The sequence below is a fragment of the Rhinopithecus roxellana genome, chromosome 14 (genome assembly GCF_007565055.1).
Source record: "Rhinopithecus roxellana isolate Shanxi Qingling chromosome 14, ASM756505v1, whole genome shotgun sequence".
In the NCBI taxonomy this organism is placed as follows: Eukaryota; Metazoa; Chordata; class Mammalia; order Primates; family Cercopithecidae; genus Rhinopithecus; species Rhinopithecus roxellana.
Window position 1 is genome coordinate 122,901,439 of NC_044562.1, and position 18,497 is coordinate 122,919,935.

Here is an 18,497-nt window from a genome sequence, read left to right on the forward strand (position 1 = left end):
AAATCTGCACCCAGCTGAACACAGCTAAGTGGTTCAATGAAGGGAATTTAAGATGGGTACTCATTCAAAGGGTATTTTTGACAATTGAAATACAAACAGAAAATGGTGAAATAATTCAGAGCTTAGTTACAGCTAAGAAGGAGGAAGGAGAGACCAATGAAGGAGGTGGAATTAGCAGAACCCAGAAGTGGAGCCACCAACAGAGACTTGGAACCCTGAAGGAGTCACAGCAAGGTAGTAACAGCAGAAGCACACACCTCTTCTGGCGTTAGAACTTCCACACACATCACAGGTAAACCCCTTCTACCATGTCGCAACTTACAAGCAGATTTTCCAAAGCCTACTTCCACAAGTACATTTCAGATCTTTTCCAAGGTAAAATACATTTACTGAAGTATTTAGGCATTTCTTAACCCCTTTACACACGCAAAAACATACCAGCATTTTGTATTAGTTTCCTATCTTTTATTTTACGTGTCACTATGGGAGTTTTTTAATGTTGTGCCCTACCTCCTTTTCCCATAAGCCCTGTGGATTTTCATTCTGTGATTTTTGCATAGCATGATGATTTTCAAAAATGTATACGCCACATGTTAATCAAACAGACTATACTTTGAAGGAAAGGGCAATGGTGCTATTTCACCACATTCTAGAAGAGCAGAGTAGCAAGGAGTAGCAAGAGCCATGGCCATGGAGACAGGAAGCAGGGCATAGACAGAAGGAATCAGAGGAATGCCAGGGTGAAGCAGCAGGAGGACAGAGGGAGAGACAGGAGTGTGGTCAGGGAAAAGGCCAGCGAGCTGAAGTGGTAGACAGGGGCTGCATGGAGAGCCTGCCAGGCACAGGAAGAGGGGAGGGGCCATATTAGAGTAGCAGGAAGGAGCTGGACACATAGACAAGTATCCAATAGAACTGGTAAGTAGGTGGCCGGATACGGTGGCTCACACCTGTAATCCCAGCACTTTGGGAGGCCAAGAAGGGCAGATCAACCGAGGTCGAGACCAGCCTGGCCACATGGTGAAACCATGTCTCTACAAAAAGTACAAAAATACAAAAAAAAAAAAAAAATTAGCCGGGCTTGGTGGTGCACACCTACAGTCCCAGCTACTCAGAAGGCTGAGGCAGGAGAATTGCTCGAGCTCAGGAGGTGGAGGTTACAGTGAGCCAAGATCATGCCACTGCATTCCAGCCTGGGTGACAGAGCAAGACTCCATCTCAAAAAAAAAAAAAAAAAAAAAAAAAAAAAAAATAGAACTGGTAAATAGTCAAAATACAAGGCCCCATTTTCCCAATTATAAAATACAAATTAATTCATGTCGGGCCAGCTTGCACAACGACCCCCCACCCTACTCCCCACACATACTTAATTTTTGATAATGTTTATTAAATTAAAAACATCTGCGTATTAAAATTTGTTATTAACCCTGTTATACATGCATATTGAAAATCACATTATAAGAAATCATATTGTGATTTTGAAACTGCTTTCACACATTGCATGAAGCATTTTACACATAGTCTTTATATGCTTCTTCACATTCTTCACAGGCATTGGAGGCATCGATGTTGGCCTTCACTATGGCTATCCACCCTCTACTAATTATTTTACTCTTTAATTATGGGTGGAAGTGTGGGCCTGTTTTACACCTCTCTGGAATGTTGAGGAGCAGTAACAAACTGCTGCCTGGATTTTTCAGTGAAGAGCATAAAAAACAATAAATGCCTTTAGATTTAAATGCACATAGAAAGAGATCAGATTTTGGATAAAGAAACTAAAAGTTCTGTTTAAACACTCTGTTCAAAAAATTAAGTTTTTGAAAGAGAGCCCTATATATGAAAGACTTTGTCAGATGATTCTCACTACTCTATGGAATAATTTGGGGAGGGAGAAGTTCCGTACATATACAGTGAAAACGAAAAACAAGTGAACATTAGATACTAAAGAGAGGTGATCATTAGGGAAAACTTGAATCTGCTCTCCTTGCATAAAGGAAATAAAATTCAATGAGTTGGGGGGACAGAGCTAGAAAGAGAAAATACAAATACGTGCACACACACACACAGAGTTATTATCTGAATGTCTGTGTCTTACCAACATTCATATGTTGAACTCCTAACCTCCAAGGTAACAGTATTTGGAGTTAGGACTTTTTGGAGGTGCTTAGGCTATGAGGGCACATGCACTCATGAATGGACGGATGCTGCTATAAAAGAGCTGTAAGAGTGGATTCTCTCTTCTGCTCTTCTGCCATATGAGGACACAATGTTCCTCCTCCCTAGAGGACACAGCAATGAGGCACCATCTTAGAACCAAAGGAACTTGTCAATGCCTTGATCTTGCACTTCCCAGTCATCAGAACTTTGAGAGAGTGAATTATTTATGAATTATCCATAATTCATAAATTATAAATTATTCTGTTACAGCAGCACAAAACAGACTAAGATGGACAGACACAAATACATGCAGACACACATACACACCCCTCAAAAAATCACCTCATCTGTGTTGGACAGCCAGTCTACAGCCTTAGTTAATACATCCCTTCAACTCTGGCCTTTAAATTTTACTGATTTGGACCAGACTCTTTCTCTTCCACAAGTTCTGTCCATGGTATTCTGAATACACGACCTTTCTCAGCAGGCTGGACCTCAACTCCTCCATACGAATAACCCTATCTGCATCAATAACCAGTTTGTTTGCATTTTTTCATAGGCTTATTATAGACCAAATGGGTCTGTGCACATGCATATCTATTCCTATTTAGAGCAAAATCCCATATATTACATGTCAAAAACCCCAGAACATTTAAATAAACAGAATTTATAGTGCCATTCAATGGTAATTGATTTTCTTAGTGTTTGGGGGAATACTCCAAGTTCCCTAAGGAACTTTAAATCATCAAAGCAAGATTAATCTATGTTCAATGAAGTTTCCAATATTTTTTTTCTTACTCTAATATGATTCATTTAAGAAACACTTAAATTAGCTCCTAATGTATACGCAGTAATGTGCTCAGCATAATAGAGACAATTCCAAATATAATACAAGGTGTGGGATCTTAAAGCAGTGACAATACTCTTAAGAAAAGAAAGGCTACAACATAAATTAAGCTACAATATAACAATATTTAGACTAATGCCACACACCAACAAAGACACTTTTCTTTCTATTCTAATCTGCCCTGAGAAACTGGGTCATAAATTGGACATATTTCCCAAAGGAAAAACATTATAAATTATGATTAGAAGTTGTTTTCCTGATCAAGGACTTGGCATTAAAAAAGGATACACACACGCACACACACACACACACACATATATATATATATAGCCTTTTCACATGTGTCCCCAAAAAGGGATAATTATGGAGAAATCATACAACAAGATCCAATGTACTCAAGTTTATACACTTCATAAAAATAAAACTCTAATGTAAACTGTAATATATTATAAACTTAATGCCAGCTGTGATAAACACAAGTATATCATTAACCATAGTTTTGCTTGACTTGTTGGATTTTCAAGTGTACTTCTGGGATGATTTTGATGGCCTGAGTCTTTTTTAAAAATGAGCTGATGCATTCTTTTTCTACAGATAAATCTCTCTGCAGTGTCCAAATTCCTCCCTTACCTTAGAGCTGACTTATAGGCCCAGGGAAGGAATTTAGTAAATGTCTGTTCCTAATGCTTATAGAGGTATCAGTGCATCTCTTCTCTTTAAAAAGACTGACCTAGCATTTCTTCATTTCATTCTCTTCTCTCTCTTGAATTTCCTTAAGGTGACAGTTTCTGACCAGATTTTTTTAATGAGGAAAAAGTAAATATGGAATAAACCTACAGTACATAAAGAAATAGCTAAGAATTTAATTGAGAAATCCCAGGAGCAATTATTAGATAGGTAACAGAGGAGTTTTTAAAAGATGCATCAAAGCATTTCTCAGAGAACTTTGCTGGGTTATCTTTTGTGTGAATTCCTGGGTAGGACATTGATGGACTCGTGGTTACACGCTGTGGAAGGCAGGTTCTACCATGGGGTGGAGAGTGTGGGGGTAGACATCCACTTCATTCAGCTATGACTGGATGAATATGATACAGAGAGGGGCAGAAGAGACACCAAAGCTTGAACTGAGTCACGGGAGAGAGACGTGTACAGGATTTATTTTAGGGACAAAGTGTAGCTGCCACTGATGATCTACTGAAGGAGACTACAGAAGCAAATGGTGGAAAACTAAGTATGAGACCTCAGAGTGTACGATTTTGAATGCCAGTCTAGACCATGTGGATCTAATGACAGAATTTAAGCAGGAAAGCAAGGTGAAGAAAGCAAATTAATCTGGTGCCATGACGAGGGTGAAAGCAAATGTAGAACTATGCAGACAGAGGGTTGTAGGTGTTCTTGGAAAGATTATTTCCTGATAGTTCTGTCAATCAGAATATTCTACAAGCAGGCCCTTCATTTTCTGCACACTCTGGATCCAATAATCACTTGGTGCTCATAAGGACATTTGCGTCTGACTACATGTTCATCTTTATGCATTCCTTTAACACTCTGCCACTTAACTTTTTGGCTTCAAAGTCCTCTAGGAAGAGGAACATGTCTGTGTATTAGGCAACATCTCCCCTTATCCCCTGCAGAGTTAACAGGGTTTCTTCCATAAAGCATTGTGGTATTTTCTACTAATAAATTCTAATTATTTTTCCCTTTTATCCGTGTCTTTCTCCATTTCCAAAACCTAAAATTCCAATTTTAACTTTATTTGGTAGCTATTCTTTTTGGCCAAGTATCATATATGTCAATCTTTTTCAGTTTACATTTAGTCCAAAATTACTCATTTTCCTTGTCTAAATCTTCAGTAGTTATTTTGGCAGCTTTAAAAGAGATAACCAAAATGGCAGGATCATGGGAACTTTGTCGATCCATTCTTGGCTCCCCTCATATACTAAGATTCTTCTTTTAATCATCACAATAAATAGAGACTGGAAAACGTCTATTGGATTTGACAACTGGGAAGTAATTCATGACTCTGGCCAGAACTATTTCAGCAGGACCAGTCGGGGCAGAATAAAGACTGGTGATTTGAAGAGTGAGTGCAAAGTGGAGACCCTGAGCAAATTCTACTAGTTTCAGAAGCTAGAATTTGAAAGGAAGGCAAGAGATGAGGCAGTAACGGGAAACAGAGTCAGGAGTAGTTGCTTAGCATTAAATGGGAAAGTTTTGGGCTCTCATGTACCATACACGAACTTCTGACAGTACACTATAAGTAACCTTCAATTTCACTACATCACCCACATTTCATTTCTTTCCCATTCGTTTTTGCTCTTGTTCATACAGCTTCTCTAAATCCAAGATAATGCATAATCTGATTGTGTTATTCAGATCTCTCCCCCCTTTGCAACTGGTGAAACCTCTGGACCCCTATGTGTCTTTCCTTCTACCCCTTCTAATTATCTCATTTGTTGGTTTGAGCAGATGATATTTCTGAACACATGTCGAGTTCCAACAGCTGAGAATGTTTTTTCCCTTTCAGCTGAATTGTTTGCCTCCTCTTCTCTCCTCTTTTCCTGTCATTTCTCATCTTAGAATCATTTTCCTATCATTCAAATACCTGTATGTTTTCTTTCTGGTTGTGTGTGTGTATGCGCGCATATGTGTGTGAGCGCACAAGTGTGTGCATGGGTTTGCATGCACACATGAATGCTCTACCATATTTCCATCTGCCTAGGTCCCCTTCCTAAGCCTTCAGAACATAAATTATTTCATACAATTTGGAGCCTCTCTTGGCTTTCAGTTGTTGGGGCTGAATAACTGCTTTGCTATTTCAGGTGCCTTTTTATCTTGTAGGCATTTGCTGAACATCAATGCTTGCCAACCTTGTTTCCAAATCAATGGATAATTCTGTCCCTATGTACATTTTTCTGCCACACACTGACACATGCCAGGACAAAATTGTTTATCTTAGATTATAAGGATTTGGGTCTCTCTTTATTTAGACTATGCTGTGAGCATCACAGGTTTTCAAAACACAGAGTTTAAGAATGTTATCAAGTTCTAGGTGGACCAGTAAACCAGAGATAAACCTTCTGCCTACATTGTGAGGCCATAGGAGAGCGTTGTTATTGCTGTTTTTTGTTTTTGTTGAATCTTGAAGAGGTTTCTTAACCCCTAGACTTCAAAACACCATGAAATAAGATGTTATATTAAAGATTAAAGAAAGTATAAATACTTCATGTTTAAGACTAGCATATATAACCCAGAATCCAAACAACGCTGGGAAAATTGTGACAAAAACAAATAGGTAGAGAGGGAGCCCAATTCCTTTCTTCCCATGCTGAATCTACTCACCTATAAAACCCCACAGATTCAATAATTACCCGTGAAGCATCCTTCTTTGTTCTCCTAACTCCATAAAAACTCTGTGAAAATTCCTTAAGAGCATGGCCAATTCTTGGGTATCACTGTGCACCCTGACTGGGCCAACCATAGTACATATATATTCACACTACAGGCAACCAGTACATAAAGATCGGCTGAATTTGCCTTGAGGAACCCAGTAGGCTGAGAAGAATTACGTTAATCTATCAAAGTATAATAAACTTCTTGCCTGGAAATTGCTAAAGAAATGTCTTCTTGATGATCTGACGCCCCCACGGGTAACTGCCACTGTTCTGTAACTGGCTCAAATAGTTAAACGAGCAATGCAGCCTATTCTATGCCCTTAATGGGAACCTTAAAGGGCTTCACCTCTGCAGCTTATATGGCATTTCTAATTTTTAACTGATTCCTTTTGCTCACAAATATTAAATGGTCCTCCTGGTATTGCTCAGCACTATATTCTTCAAGAGACATTGGGAACCCTATGCAGGCATACGTGAATACACTTTTATCCTGCTCCACTTCCCACCTCCCATATGCATACTTCCAAAGATCACTTAGTGTGACTGAATGATAAGGTTCTTTATCCCCCGAACAAAATAATCTTTTATATTGAATGACTGTATGATTAAGCATACATCTGACTAGAATCCTGGAGTGTTGAACAAAGAGGTCCACATTCCCTTACTCCTTTCAGATGAAAATCTTTTTCTAGTGCCCTAACTTGTTACAAGTCACCAATGGAGTGAGCAGAGCTGATCCAGTCACAGGAATAGAAAAGGACTGACACCAGACTTTGTCTACATTATTTGAATTGCAAATCTTATGTAGATGCTCCCACTGTAAATATGGCCTGACAGCTATATTTTAATTCACAAGTGTAAATTAAATTAATGTACCCCTTTCATTTAATTCAATACATACCTGTTGTGTACATATCCTGCAAGGTGGCAACGATCCAAATATGAATAAGATGCATTCTGTGCTTTTGTGGAGCTCATACTTACTAAGAGAGATAGACATATATAAATAAAGTGATTTGGCTTTGCCAAGGACAGAGAATGTGCATGTCACATCTCCGTAGGTAGACTGTAAATTCCTAGAAACTGGAACTGGCATCTTACCTCTTGCGTGGATCCACTCTATGTCACGGACACAGCAGGTGCCCGATAAATACTCTTTGAATTTATTCATATAGCTTACAAACAAATGCATCTTGGACTTTACATTTGTTTGTCTTGCTATGTGAAAACTGCTTAGTTATAAAAAATAAAAATAAAAGAAGTGCTTCACTGGAAATATATTATGTCCACAAGCATTATGTTTTTCCTCCACCAACTCTGTAATCCAAATGAAATATCTAATAATCATGTACATACTATTACATGACTACATGACATAGTCTTAGAGTCCATCTCCACAAGGTAGTTCTTCTTTATGAAGTTTAGAATTTTTCTAACAGATGTCTTGTTCTTAATATTCTTTTAAAAAGTAACTAAAGTCAGATTTAAGCTACCTGTGAAATATGCATCCCCCCACCAAAAGAGACTTGGAATTATTAAAATGTTTCACATTGTCATGTACAGCTGAATAGAGGTTGCACTCAAAGGAAACACAGGACTTTTTTTATATGTTGCACACAATGAAAGGCATGTCACATTCTGTTTTTTCAATTGAAGCAAGTCACAGCCCAGAGGGTCTGTTACTGTCAGAAATTCAACTTGAGAAAAGCCCTTCAGATCACTGAGAAGAACGCTACCTGCCAGGAAATGAATCAAATCTACCAAAAAATTACTACCATTTGATCAGAAATATCACTTTGGTGGGCTGCATGTCATCTCCAACTGCAGTCATTATAATAAAGATACAGTAAAAGAGGGCTGAGAAATATGCATTAAATGTAAATCAGAAAAACTGGTTACTTAAAATCTTAGTTAAAGGTTATTTTTAGGCTATGCTCATTTCATATGGATTAGGCTACACATACACACTAGCAAACTACTCAAAATAAAAAAAAGAAACTGGGATTATTAGGCTGGAAACAAGAAGGGTGAGGTGATTTCATAATGTGTATGAAGAGTTGTAAAGTGGAAGCAAGCTAGACATGCCCCCTCTTCTAAAATGAAAGGTATGTGGGATTCAGTTTTTAGTAGATGAGAGTAATGACATAGAGAGAAATCTTCCTATCTGATGGGTTTTGAATTTGTACTCTTGAAAGCAGTCATGGAAGTGTTTTTTGTTTTTCTCTCTCTCTTTTTTAAATAGATTATCCATGCTGGTATCTAAAGAAAACATTAATAAACAAATGAATGGTCTCTCACACACAAAGCCTACACAGTAGACTACTATGACTACTATATTAATTTAATTTACACCTGTGAATTAAAATATAGCTGTCAAACTACTATGACTACAAAGACCACTATGTAGTCTTTGTGTGTACAGTTAAAAGGAAACCCTCTACTATGTAGTCTGGTGTCTACCGTGAAAAGGAAACCCTCTTCTGTCAATAGGCAGGTGGTAGGGTAGAACTGTTAATAGTACAGATTCTAGGCATGTTCAACATGGTGGCCACCAGCCACATGTGGCTATTGCGCACTTGAAACATGGCTGGTCTGAACTAAAATGGATGTGCTTGTAAGTGTAAAATACAGGCTGAGTTTTAAAGATGTAATACAGCAAAGATCTAAAGCATCACATTAATAACTTTCATAATCAATACATATTGAAATGACAATACTTTAGATATATTGGGTTAATAAGACATATTATTAAAATTAATTTCAATGTTTTCTTCTTTAATGTGGCTACTAAAAAATATAAGATCGCATACACGAATTGTATTTGTGGCTCATGTTCAATTTCTAAGGACCTGTACTGCTCTAGAAGGAGACTGCCTGCCTGCAACTCCCGACTTGGTGCAAATCACTCACTATTTCTATATTTGTAAAATAAAAATAATAATAATAATACAATCAACCTCATAAGTTTTTTGAGAAGATTTCATAAGTTAATCCATGTAGAGTAGCGTCTGGCACACAGTATATGTTCAATAAATCTCAACTACTAATATTCAGTGTGCACATCCTGTCTTTGCAAAGCACCCTGACGTGTAGTTGCTCATACTCTGCTTGAATACCCCCAAAGACGGGTAACTCACATTTCCCTGAGACAGCCTATCACACTTCTAGACAGCCCTGAATGTGAAAAAGCTCATTCCTGGAATGAGTAAAAATCTCTTTACAACTTCGACTTTTCTGAGCTTCTTCCTATATGATTCTGCCAGAGGCAAAGAGAGAAACTGGTCAGATTCCAACAATATACTTGTTTAGAAATAATTAGTATTGGAAATGAGTTTATTATACACTTTCATGAAAGTTCATGTCAAGAAAACTCATACTGAGCCATCAAAATACTTTCAAGAAACAGATCTTCAGAACTGTGACTTCTTACACATGCTCAACTAAAGAACAGGTCTCCTCTTCTCAGTAAGTTGTCCTCTTTGACTGAGAACAGTTTCCAGTTGGGATATACTTAGAGCAAAGAGGACAGACAAGGGCAGTCACCTGACCAGATCACAGGAGTGACCCAGGCACCCACCAGCAACCACCCCTTACATCAAACAACTCATTTTCCCTTTTTTGTATTCTTTATGCTAATTTCAAAAGCTAATGCTTTGCGTAGTTGGCAGGACAGTTCTGTCCTAATGATAAGCCATTAATACAAAGGAATATGGTGTGGATTTCCTAAATATGTCTGTCTTTTCTGAATTTCCCAATGGTTCCTCAGGAAGCCAACACTTTTGCAAGTGAATGGATCTAGTTCTTTACAATTTTAAGACGATATAATCTTCATGAACAAGGTCTGTGCAAAATCAAAATGCAGCCTTTTTCCGTATTTCCAAATGATGCTTCTACCCCCAAGTAGAAGTAATTCAGCAATATTCTTCCTGTCAGTCATCTCCATTGACTATAGAGGCCTTGGCAGTAGGTAAGTATGTGTGTTCTTGCATTTTGGATAAATTCCAGCAGCAGAAAAGACTGAACCCGCTGAGTAAAACCTCAGGCTTAGGGTAGTCTGGTTTATCAGAAGCAGAATGGGCCTTGCAATTCAACAATCTAGATGCATATCTAGGCTCTGTGGTTTACCAGTTGCATTCACCTTAGACAAGGTGCTAGAGGTCCCTCAGATTCTGTTTCCTATTACAAAAAAAAATGGGACTAAATAACAGTACCTACTTTGCAACATTATTATGAGGATTAGACAAACAAATTCTAATGTACCTAGCTAGGTATGCAGCAATTTATAGGTAATTAATTAATAGTAATAATTACTAGTCACACTTGTTGCCTACATGGATATTGGTAAGTCTTACCTTACAGATCCTCAAATGGCTGTTATACCCCTACTCTCCATCACATTCTCCTCTTCAAAATTTTCCAGAATTCTCAGTAGAGAGTGGTGCCCTTCTCCATTTAAATCCTTTACCATCAGAACTCCACACATAGATGCTAATAAGAAAATAGATTTAACCAAACATGAAAATTAGAATTTACCACCTGAGTTGTTCGGACAGAGAGGGGGCTCTGTGAATTGGCATCATCAGTGAAAGCTCAGTGGAAGTATAATTGGAAGTGAACTTTGACTAATAGATACAATTTGGATAACTGGGACCACAGGAACAGGGAAAGCAATATTTTCGGCCACTTTAAATAAGTGTGAGTTTGTGGGTGACTTTAAAGAGATAGGTCTCAAAGAAGAAGAAAGTAGATAATAGGAAATTAACGACAGGCAAGTGTTAAATTGATGTAGTATCTGGAATCCTATGTTTTCTGTTCAAGAAAGCAGCATAATTTAGGTTACGTTTTTCAGGGACCATCTAGCAGTGCTGGAGTTTAGTTTTAGCTAGAAGAGATCCAGAAGAAAGCACCAAAAAATTTTCCTCAAAGTCATTAACATCCCTTGCCTCTCTGTGACTGGCCAGAAGATATTACAGTTCATAGAATGGGTCAAGTCAGATGAAATGAAAGGCCTACTAACAATATTTAATCACGAAAATGAATGGAAGTCAATATGAAATAAATTGAGTTAATTCTGAAGACTAGAAACAGAGATTGAAAAAAATAATTACTTTTTCCCCAAAAGAAAAAAGCCTTGTTGAACTACTCCCACTTACATACATTTTAATTAAGTGGTCTGAGACAGCTGTGGGGTAAAAGAATTTTACCTGGCAGATGACCTCGGTGAGAAATTTGGCTCTTCCTCTTAACAGGAAGAAAGGAACTTAATATCCTTATTTTATATTTCCTAAGAAAACAAATTAAATTGAAGGTAGAGTGGCTTTATATGAATTGATAACTCAGATGAAAGGGGTTTTGATAGCTTTGGGCTCTTAAATAATATAAATATAACAATATTCAAGTGTTTTAACAGCTAGAAATGTTAGACACAGAGAAAATTAAAATGTAAATGTAAACAGATTGATGATCAACTACTTGATAATGCCAATGGTTGCATTTATTCTTGCTACGAGTACAAATATCTAGGGATAATATTTAAAATATTTACCAATTGGTAGGTCTGAGACATAAGCCAGTCAGAACAGCTTTCAGAAATATCACTGGAGTGTGTCCCAAGGCCCCCTTGCCATACCAGGTGGGTGACACCCAGTGGCTCTCTCAAGAAGTGATCTAAGGGGAGTGGTCTGTAGGACCAGGATGATAGTAGGAACTGTAGATGGCTCAGAGCAATACTCATTGACCTACTGGTGCACAAGTTTTTCAATATTTTTACAAGTATTTCACTATTTTACAAGTAGTTCAATATTTTTGTCAGTAAGAATGTATCAATGTGCACTGTCTAACTTGCCCTGAATATGTCTAACGTAAGCACAAAAGGCAGAAATCAATAGAGGAGAGCCCAGAAGCAAACTCTGCAAGAAGAGATTACTGCAAGCCTTAGTCTTATTATAATTAAAATATTTCATGTATGCATACTACATGGTATGCTTTTAAAAATAACCATCTGAAAGCACCCAAAATTAAAATATGCATTGCTACAAAGCTGCAGTCTAAGACTAAGGCAATCGTGCCTAACTGCCACGAAGTTCAGAGCTTTACTCAACATTGTGATTCTTCCAGAAGTAATGAGCTGTTCGCTAACATAACACTAGGACACAAATCAACAGCCAGCCCTCATGCAGGCAAGTGGAACACGGCCATGAGTTTCTTCCAAGTCAAGGCATTGAAAAATCGTTTGTGCATTAGTTACTTAGGATTCTGTTTTTAGCTACGGCATATTTAATTACAAGAGGCTCATAATTAAAACATGCCTAGAGAGGCAAAATCAAAAGCGAGCATCATGTTCCTTGCTGCAAAACACCTAAGTTCAACAATGATAGCCTTTTTTATTCATGCAGGAAACATTTTCACACTTTCACAGATCTCCGCGTCTAGGTCAATGTCTAACCTTTTCTAGTATGTGGACCTCTTCTTTTTAACGTCAAAAAAATTCTATGATTTCCACATCACAGCAAAGAGTTGTAGTTTTAGAATCCATAAATTGCAAAAACACCTAGTAACCAAAAATCAATATAAAATTAGCGAAGCTTTTATACATATTGTGTTTTAGTCATCACAACAGTATATACACACTTAAAATAAAGTAGTTCTTCTAGCTGCCAGATGACTTCATTGTTCAGCTTAGAAACCACGCTTAGATTCAACTCCCGTTACCAAAAGCATGAGTCCCTACCAGCAGTGAAATTATTCTGCAGCATCTCTAGAGTTAGTTTCAAAGTTTTACCAAAACATACAGAGTAATTGGGTTCCACTGATATTTGATTTTCCCTTTCAAATAAAATGCTTGATGTGGTAGCAACAAAATGATCATACTAAGTCACTGGTGGACTATAACCTGGCAAAATAACTACGTCTCTCTATTTTGTATAACTAGCCCATACCAGGATTCATGGCTTAGAATGAAAGCATAATTGTAGGAATTCAGTGACTGGGATTCCTATTTCCTTCTGTCAAGAGATACTTACAAGATGACCAAGAACTACCTAATCCTCCTTGGCTTCATTTCAGAAATAGCCACTGTTAGCTATTAAGAATAACCACCCATGAACATCCTACTAAAAACATTAACAAAATAATCTCAGTAGATGGAGAAGTTTTAAAGGGTGGGAATAGAATGTCGATCATCTTGGAGCAAAGGTGCCTGTGATTTTAGATCTGTTAAACTACAGACCCCACTAAAATTCACAATAGTAAATTTCTAGCCTAGAAGTGGAGTTAAAAATCCCTCTACTTTCTCAGGTTTAACGTGCTAATTATCACTTAGATATTAATCATGTTAACAGCTCTAAATTAAGGACCTGTGTTATATTTAGGAAGCTACCTGGTGTTACAGTGAATGCAGCAGCTTATTTTATAGGTATATACTGGGAAATGTCTTCTTTTGAAAATATAAAGCACTTATGTGCAATCCGTATTCAAAAATCCAACAGCATATCTAAGTAACTCATGTTGTTTTTGATACTACAATACCCAATAGTTACTCAAAGACCCAGCCTTTATGCTTTGTCTGTAGAGCATCTCTGAAGCCTTAATAGTGCTATTCTTTTTTTCCCATCAAGTGGTATAGTTGTCACTACTTAGAATTCTTTAATCTGTTTATCTTAATCGTGTATTTAATATATTGTATCATTTGTCATTTTCACAGTTAACTAAATAGGACCAGTCAAATATTCGTCATCATTCTATTCAAACTTTTGACATGATGTTTTTACTTTAATGCCTAATCTTTGTAAAGTGTGCAGAACAGCAGAATTGAAGTTTTGGCAAGACTTTTTTTCTTTAAAGGAATCATATGACTCCCAGTTTCAATTTGTGAAGTATAATTAAAGTGAGTTGACATGCTTTAGAATTTTTCTTGTTTGGACATTCCCCCTCCTTTAACTTAATGCCTATCTTTTTATTCTGCTTTTTCAGTCTATTGTTTAAGGACAAAATTCTTTTGGCTGATATTAATAAAAGAGTTATTCCTTCAGAAATAGGCTCTATAGCAAGCAGACAAGGTCCTTCACAGCCTTTCTGATGAAGTACAATTTAGTACCATTTTCCTTTAATTCTTTCCCTACTTTCTCTCAAAAGGCACACTCAGCAGAGAACAGAAAGGTACCTCTCCTTACCAATTTCTTAACGTCAGTCTTCAAACAGTAGAGTCTGTGTTTACATTGTTTATATGATCGGTAATTATTTTCTACCTAACAGTTTTCCTGTTTCTTAGTCTTTCAACTCTCTAACAATCAACAACTTTGATGGAAAACAATGGGCCGGGATACTAAGAAATATTGTAAGATCATTTTTCAAGTATTGATTTAAATATTAAGGTTGACATAAAGTGAGCTCATTGTATTATGAACCCTCCAAACAGACAATCAAAGTCCACCAGCAGTAGGCAGCCCTTTCCTGGACCAGGTATCACCAAGCCCTTATCACAGATTAATCTAGAATCTCTAAAACCCCGAATGGTTTGTAGGTGTTCCGGGCTGCTGGATCTGTCTGTGCTGATACATACAAGACTATTCCACCTTTTTAAAGTCAACAATGACACCCACAATTTTTTCATAAGTATCTGTGTATATTGTTACTGGGTCAGGGGAATTTTCTTCATAATTTTTTCACTTAAATTTGCATGAAAAAGAGTTTCTAACCCTCAGCTCTCAGCAGGTAGATGAAGAAAACACACACACACAAATACATACATACATACATACACACACACACACACACACACACACACATCCCAGTGACAGAAAATAAAACAATTCCAGGGAATCGACCAGATTAGATCAACTACCCTCAGAAAACAGAGAACTGGCCACATTATGTTTCAAAAGAAGGCTCCTATTATTAATGGCACTAAGGTTTAAAAACAGCAGTGTATCAAAGTGAAGCCTCAAGACAGAAACTTTATAAATAGCTTTTAACCCACAAAGACAGGAGTTTTCACTCACCACTGAGTAAGACTTCTTGATTTGGTTAGTAACACCCTAAGTGGCTTTCAGGAAGCCTTCACCAACTGCTGAGTAGAGTCAAGAGCACAAAAAGGCTTCCCTGGAGATTACCTCCTCCTAGTTACTCGACAAACTCAGATTACCCTGACACTGCCAGACAAATAACTGTATCCCTTTGACACCCAAAGATTACCTGTCAAAAGGAAACTTCAAACACACACGTTCACACGCACGCGCATATATATATTTACACACACACACACCCCACCACCACCACAGTCTGGTTGGCATGAGCCCTACCTGCATGGATTACCATTTCCACGATAACAGAGCACTCACAGGTGTACCGCTGAGAAACACCAGGCGGACTGTCATTTAAAGAGCACCAAGGAGTCTGAGGGTGGGAAACTGCCGGCTTCCAGCAGACCACCCTGGCAATGAACAGAGCACCAAGGAACCCTGGTATCTTCCGTAGAATATGCCACGGTCCCATAATCTTAGTCGAACTTCATCTTGACTATACAGTATTGAAAATATCACAATACCTCTTAAGGGAAGCTCAGAGCTCAGACATTCCAAAAGAAAAAAGTACCACCTTAGCCAAGGAAAAGTTTTTTCTTGTCTTTGAAAAGAGAGTGAGAGAGCTTAAGGCCCCCTCCTCAACATTCCCTTGTCCGCAGTCAAGCTTTCCAACTTCAAATTCAAAATACGCGGTCAACAAAGAGCAGGGTTCATTTGCATATGCAAATAACTTTAATACTGAGGGATGTGTAAGAGAGTAAATGGGACAGGTGCAGACGGGCGATGCAGTAGAAAATATGCATGTCCTCCCCCCTGCCCCTCACTCTCATGCCCCCTTCCCAGTTTCCTCTCCACAAACTGCAGGATATCACGTCCGACCCCAGCTTGTCCCTAGCCCCCGCAGGGACAGAGGAAATGTAAACTGTTGCTGCAGCCTCCTGACACTCCACTGATAAATCAGAGGAAGCTGCAAAACTTCTTGGCTTGCTCAGCTATCCTCCACTGGCACTGAACGCCCACGCGTAGAATTAGCAGTCAGCGCTACGGAAAAGGGAACCCTCAGTCAACCTGTTTGCAAAGCCCGCAGGGCAACTCCCGGCCCTTCGATCTTGGGCCCCGAGGCTCTCTGCGCAGGATGGGAGACCCCCGGTTTCCCTCACCAGTATCCCCCAAAGCAAGCTGGAGGTGAATGGAACAGAGCTCCTGCTGCCCCGGTCCCACGGCTCAGTCCCGTTGCATGAGGTCGGTGCTCAGGTAGCCGCGTGGGGCGTCCCCGCCCGCCTAGAGGGTCTCCGCACACTGCGCCCCGGGCAGCCCATGCTTCCCACAGCCCCAAGCCAGGGGCGTCCGAGAAGATCCTCTTCCAAGTTCCCGCGTCTGGCTGGGAGAAGGGGCGACGAAGGCTGCCCGGCAAGGAGAGAGCAAAGTCTGCGACGGCGGCGCGCCCCCATCCCCGGCGCTGCCAACCCCCCCCCAGCCGGCCGGCCAGGGGGCCCGGCATACGCGGCTCGGAGCTCCGCGCGCTCGCACTCACCCGTCTCGCCAGAGCCGCCGCCGTAGCCTCTGGGAGCCGCCGAGCCCCAAGCTTCCCGAGCGCAAGAAAGATGGTGGTGTGTATCGGGAGACCACCCATTCCAGCGTCTGGCAACCCGGCGGCGACTCTGGCTCCTCAGCACTGGAGGAGGAGGAGGAGGAGGAGGAGGAAGAGAAGGAGGAGGAGGAAGAAGGAACGGCGCAGTCGGACGCCATCTGCTGTACACCTCTGCACAGCCATTGGCTGCCTGGTGCGTCCGGGAGCCGCGGGGCGCGGGGCCGCGGGGAGCCACCTTGCGCCTCGCCTCCCCCGGCAGCTGCTCCCCGCCGGCCCCTCCTTCTCCCCCTCTCCTCCGCCTCCTCCGGCCTATGCCACGCACCCGCACGACCCTCGGCTCAGCCCTCTCCCCAGGGCTAGCGGCCGCGGGCGCGCTGGCCTCGACCTCAGCTCCTCTGCTCCCCGCAACTGTTTGCCGCAACTTTGAAGCTTCGGGGTGCCTGTGCGGGCTGGGTAAGGGGACTCCCCAGCTGAGCTGAGCCGGAGTACCCAAGCCACTGAGCCCAGGAGAGGGTCGAGCCCTTTGCGCCTCGGAGATCCATGAAGTGATGGGGGAAAAGAGCAAGAGAGAGTGGGGGTGCCCTAGGCCCCTGTTGATAACGCGCCCCAACACGCACACATGCGCGACACTCAGACACACCATAAAACACACACATCGAGCCATCCCGCACGGTCCGGATGGTCTGGCGTTCCTTTGCAGTCCCAAGGCACGAGAGGGCTTCGGTGTTACTAGGAGAAAAGACGAAGAAAATCCTAGCTGGGGAGTACCCCCACCAGCATACGTGGGGAAGAGAGAAAGGGAAACATTTTGGTGACTCCCGGAAACGCCAGGAGCTGGGTGCATACCTGCCTGGACATCCCCCTGTTGCGGGGCTCCCAGCGGCTGTCAGCCCACGCCTACCAGAGCCTGGGAAAACCCCTACCTCTGGGGCCTCCGTTTAAAGGGTTTGCAGTCCCGGGGCGCGGGGACCGGAGTTGCGGGAAGGAGCGCCTTAGGCTCCTGGGTAGCTGATGCCGGAGGCAGCGAAGGAAGTGGAGAGTCCGAGTTAGCCCAGGTGAGACAGGAGTGCAGACAGCGGAGAGCATGTGGGCAGGCGAGGAGCAGAGTCACAGCTTAGAAAGTCGTTTGCTTACTCTCTGACACTTGTTCCAAACCCTTCTGGGTTTTGACACCTTTGATCTAGGGAACTTCTTAGGCTTGTTCAGAGAGATGAAGTTGCTTCAAAAGGGAGAAGGGGCGGGGGGAAGCATGAGGACTACCTATTGCCAATTACAGGATATTTTGCCCGTCAAATCTCTTTAAATGTGTGAGCCCAGCGACAGCAGGGATTTTATCTTTTCTGTTTTATCCAATGCCTGGCACACCATGCATGCTTAAAAAGAAGCAAAATAATAATGATAACATTAAAGCTTGATGTCATAGAGCAAATTAGATTCAAGAGATAAATAGAGCAGCTAGGATCTGTCACAGAAAAAAAGGAAATCAAAAG

At 40.6% G+C, this 18,497-nt stretch overlaps 1 protein-coding gene across 1 annotated transcript in view; it reads right to left on the minus strand.

Annotated features, from left to right (window-relative positions):
* THSD7B (thrombospondin type 1 domain containing 7B) overlaps positions 1 to 17,093 on the minus strand; it is a 496,878-nt gene extending 479,785 nt beyond the window's left edge. The window contains exon 1 of the mRNA XM_030916925.1: positions 16,951 to 17,093. The gene's annotated coding sequence lies outside the window, so the exon portion shown is untranslated. The remainder of the gene's footprint in view (positions 1 to 16,950) is intronic.
* Positions 17,094 to 18,497: the final 1,404 nt, after the last annotated feature.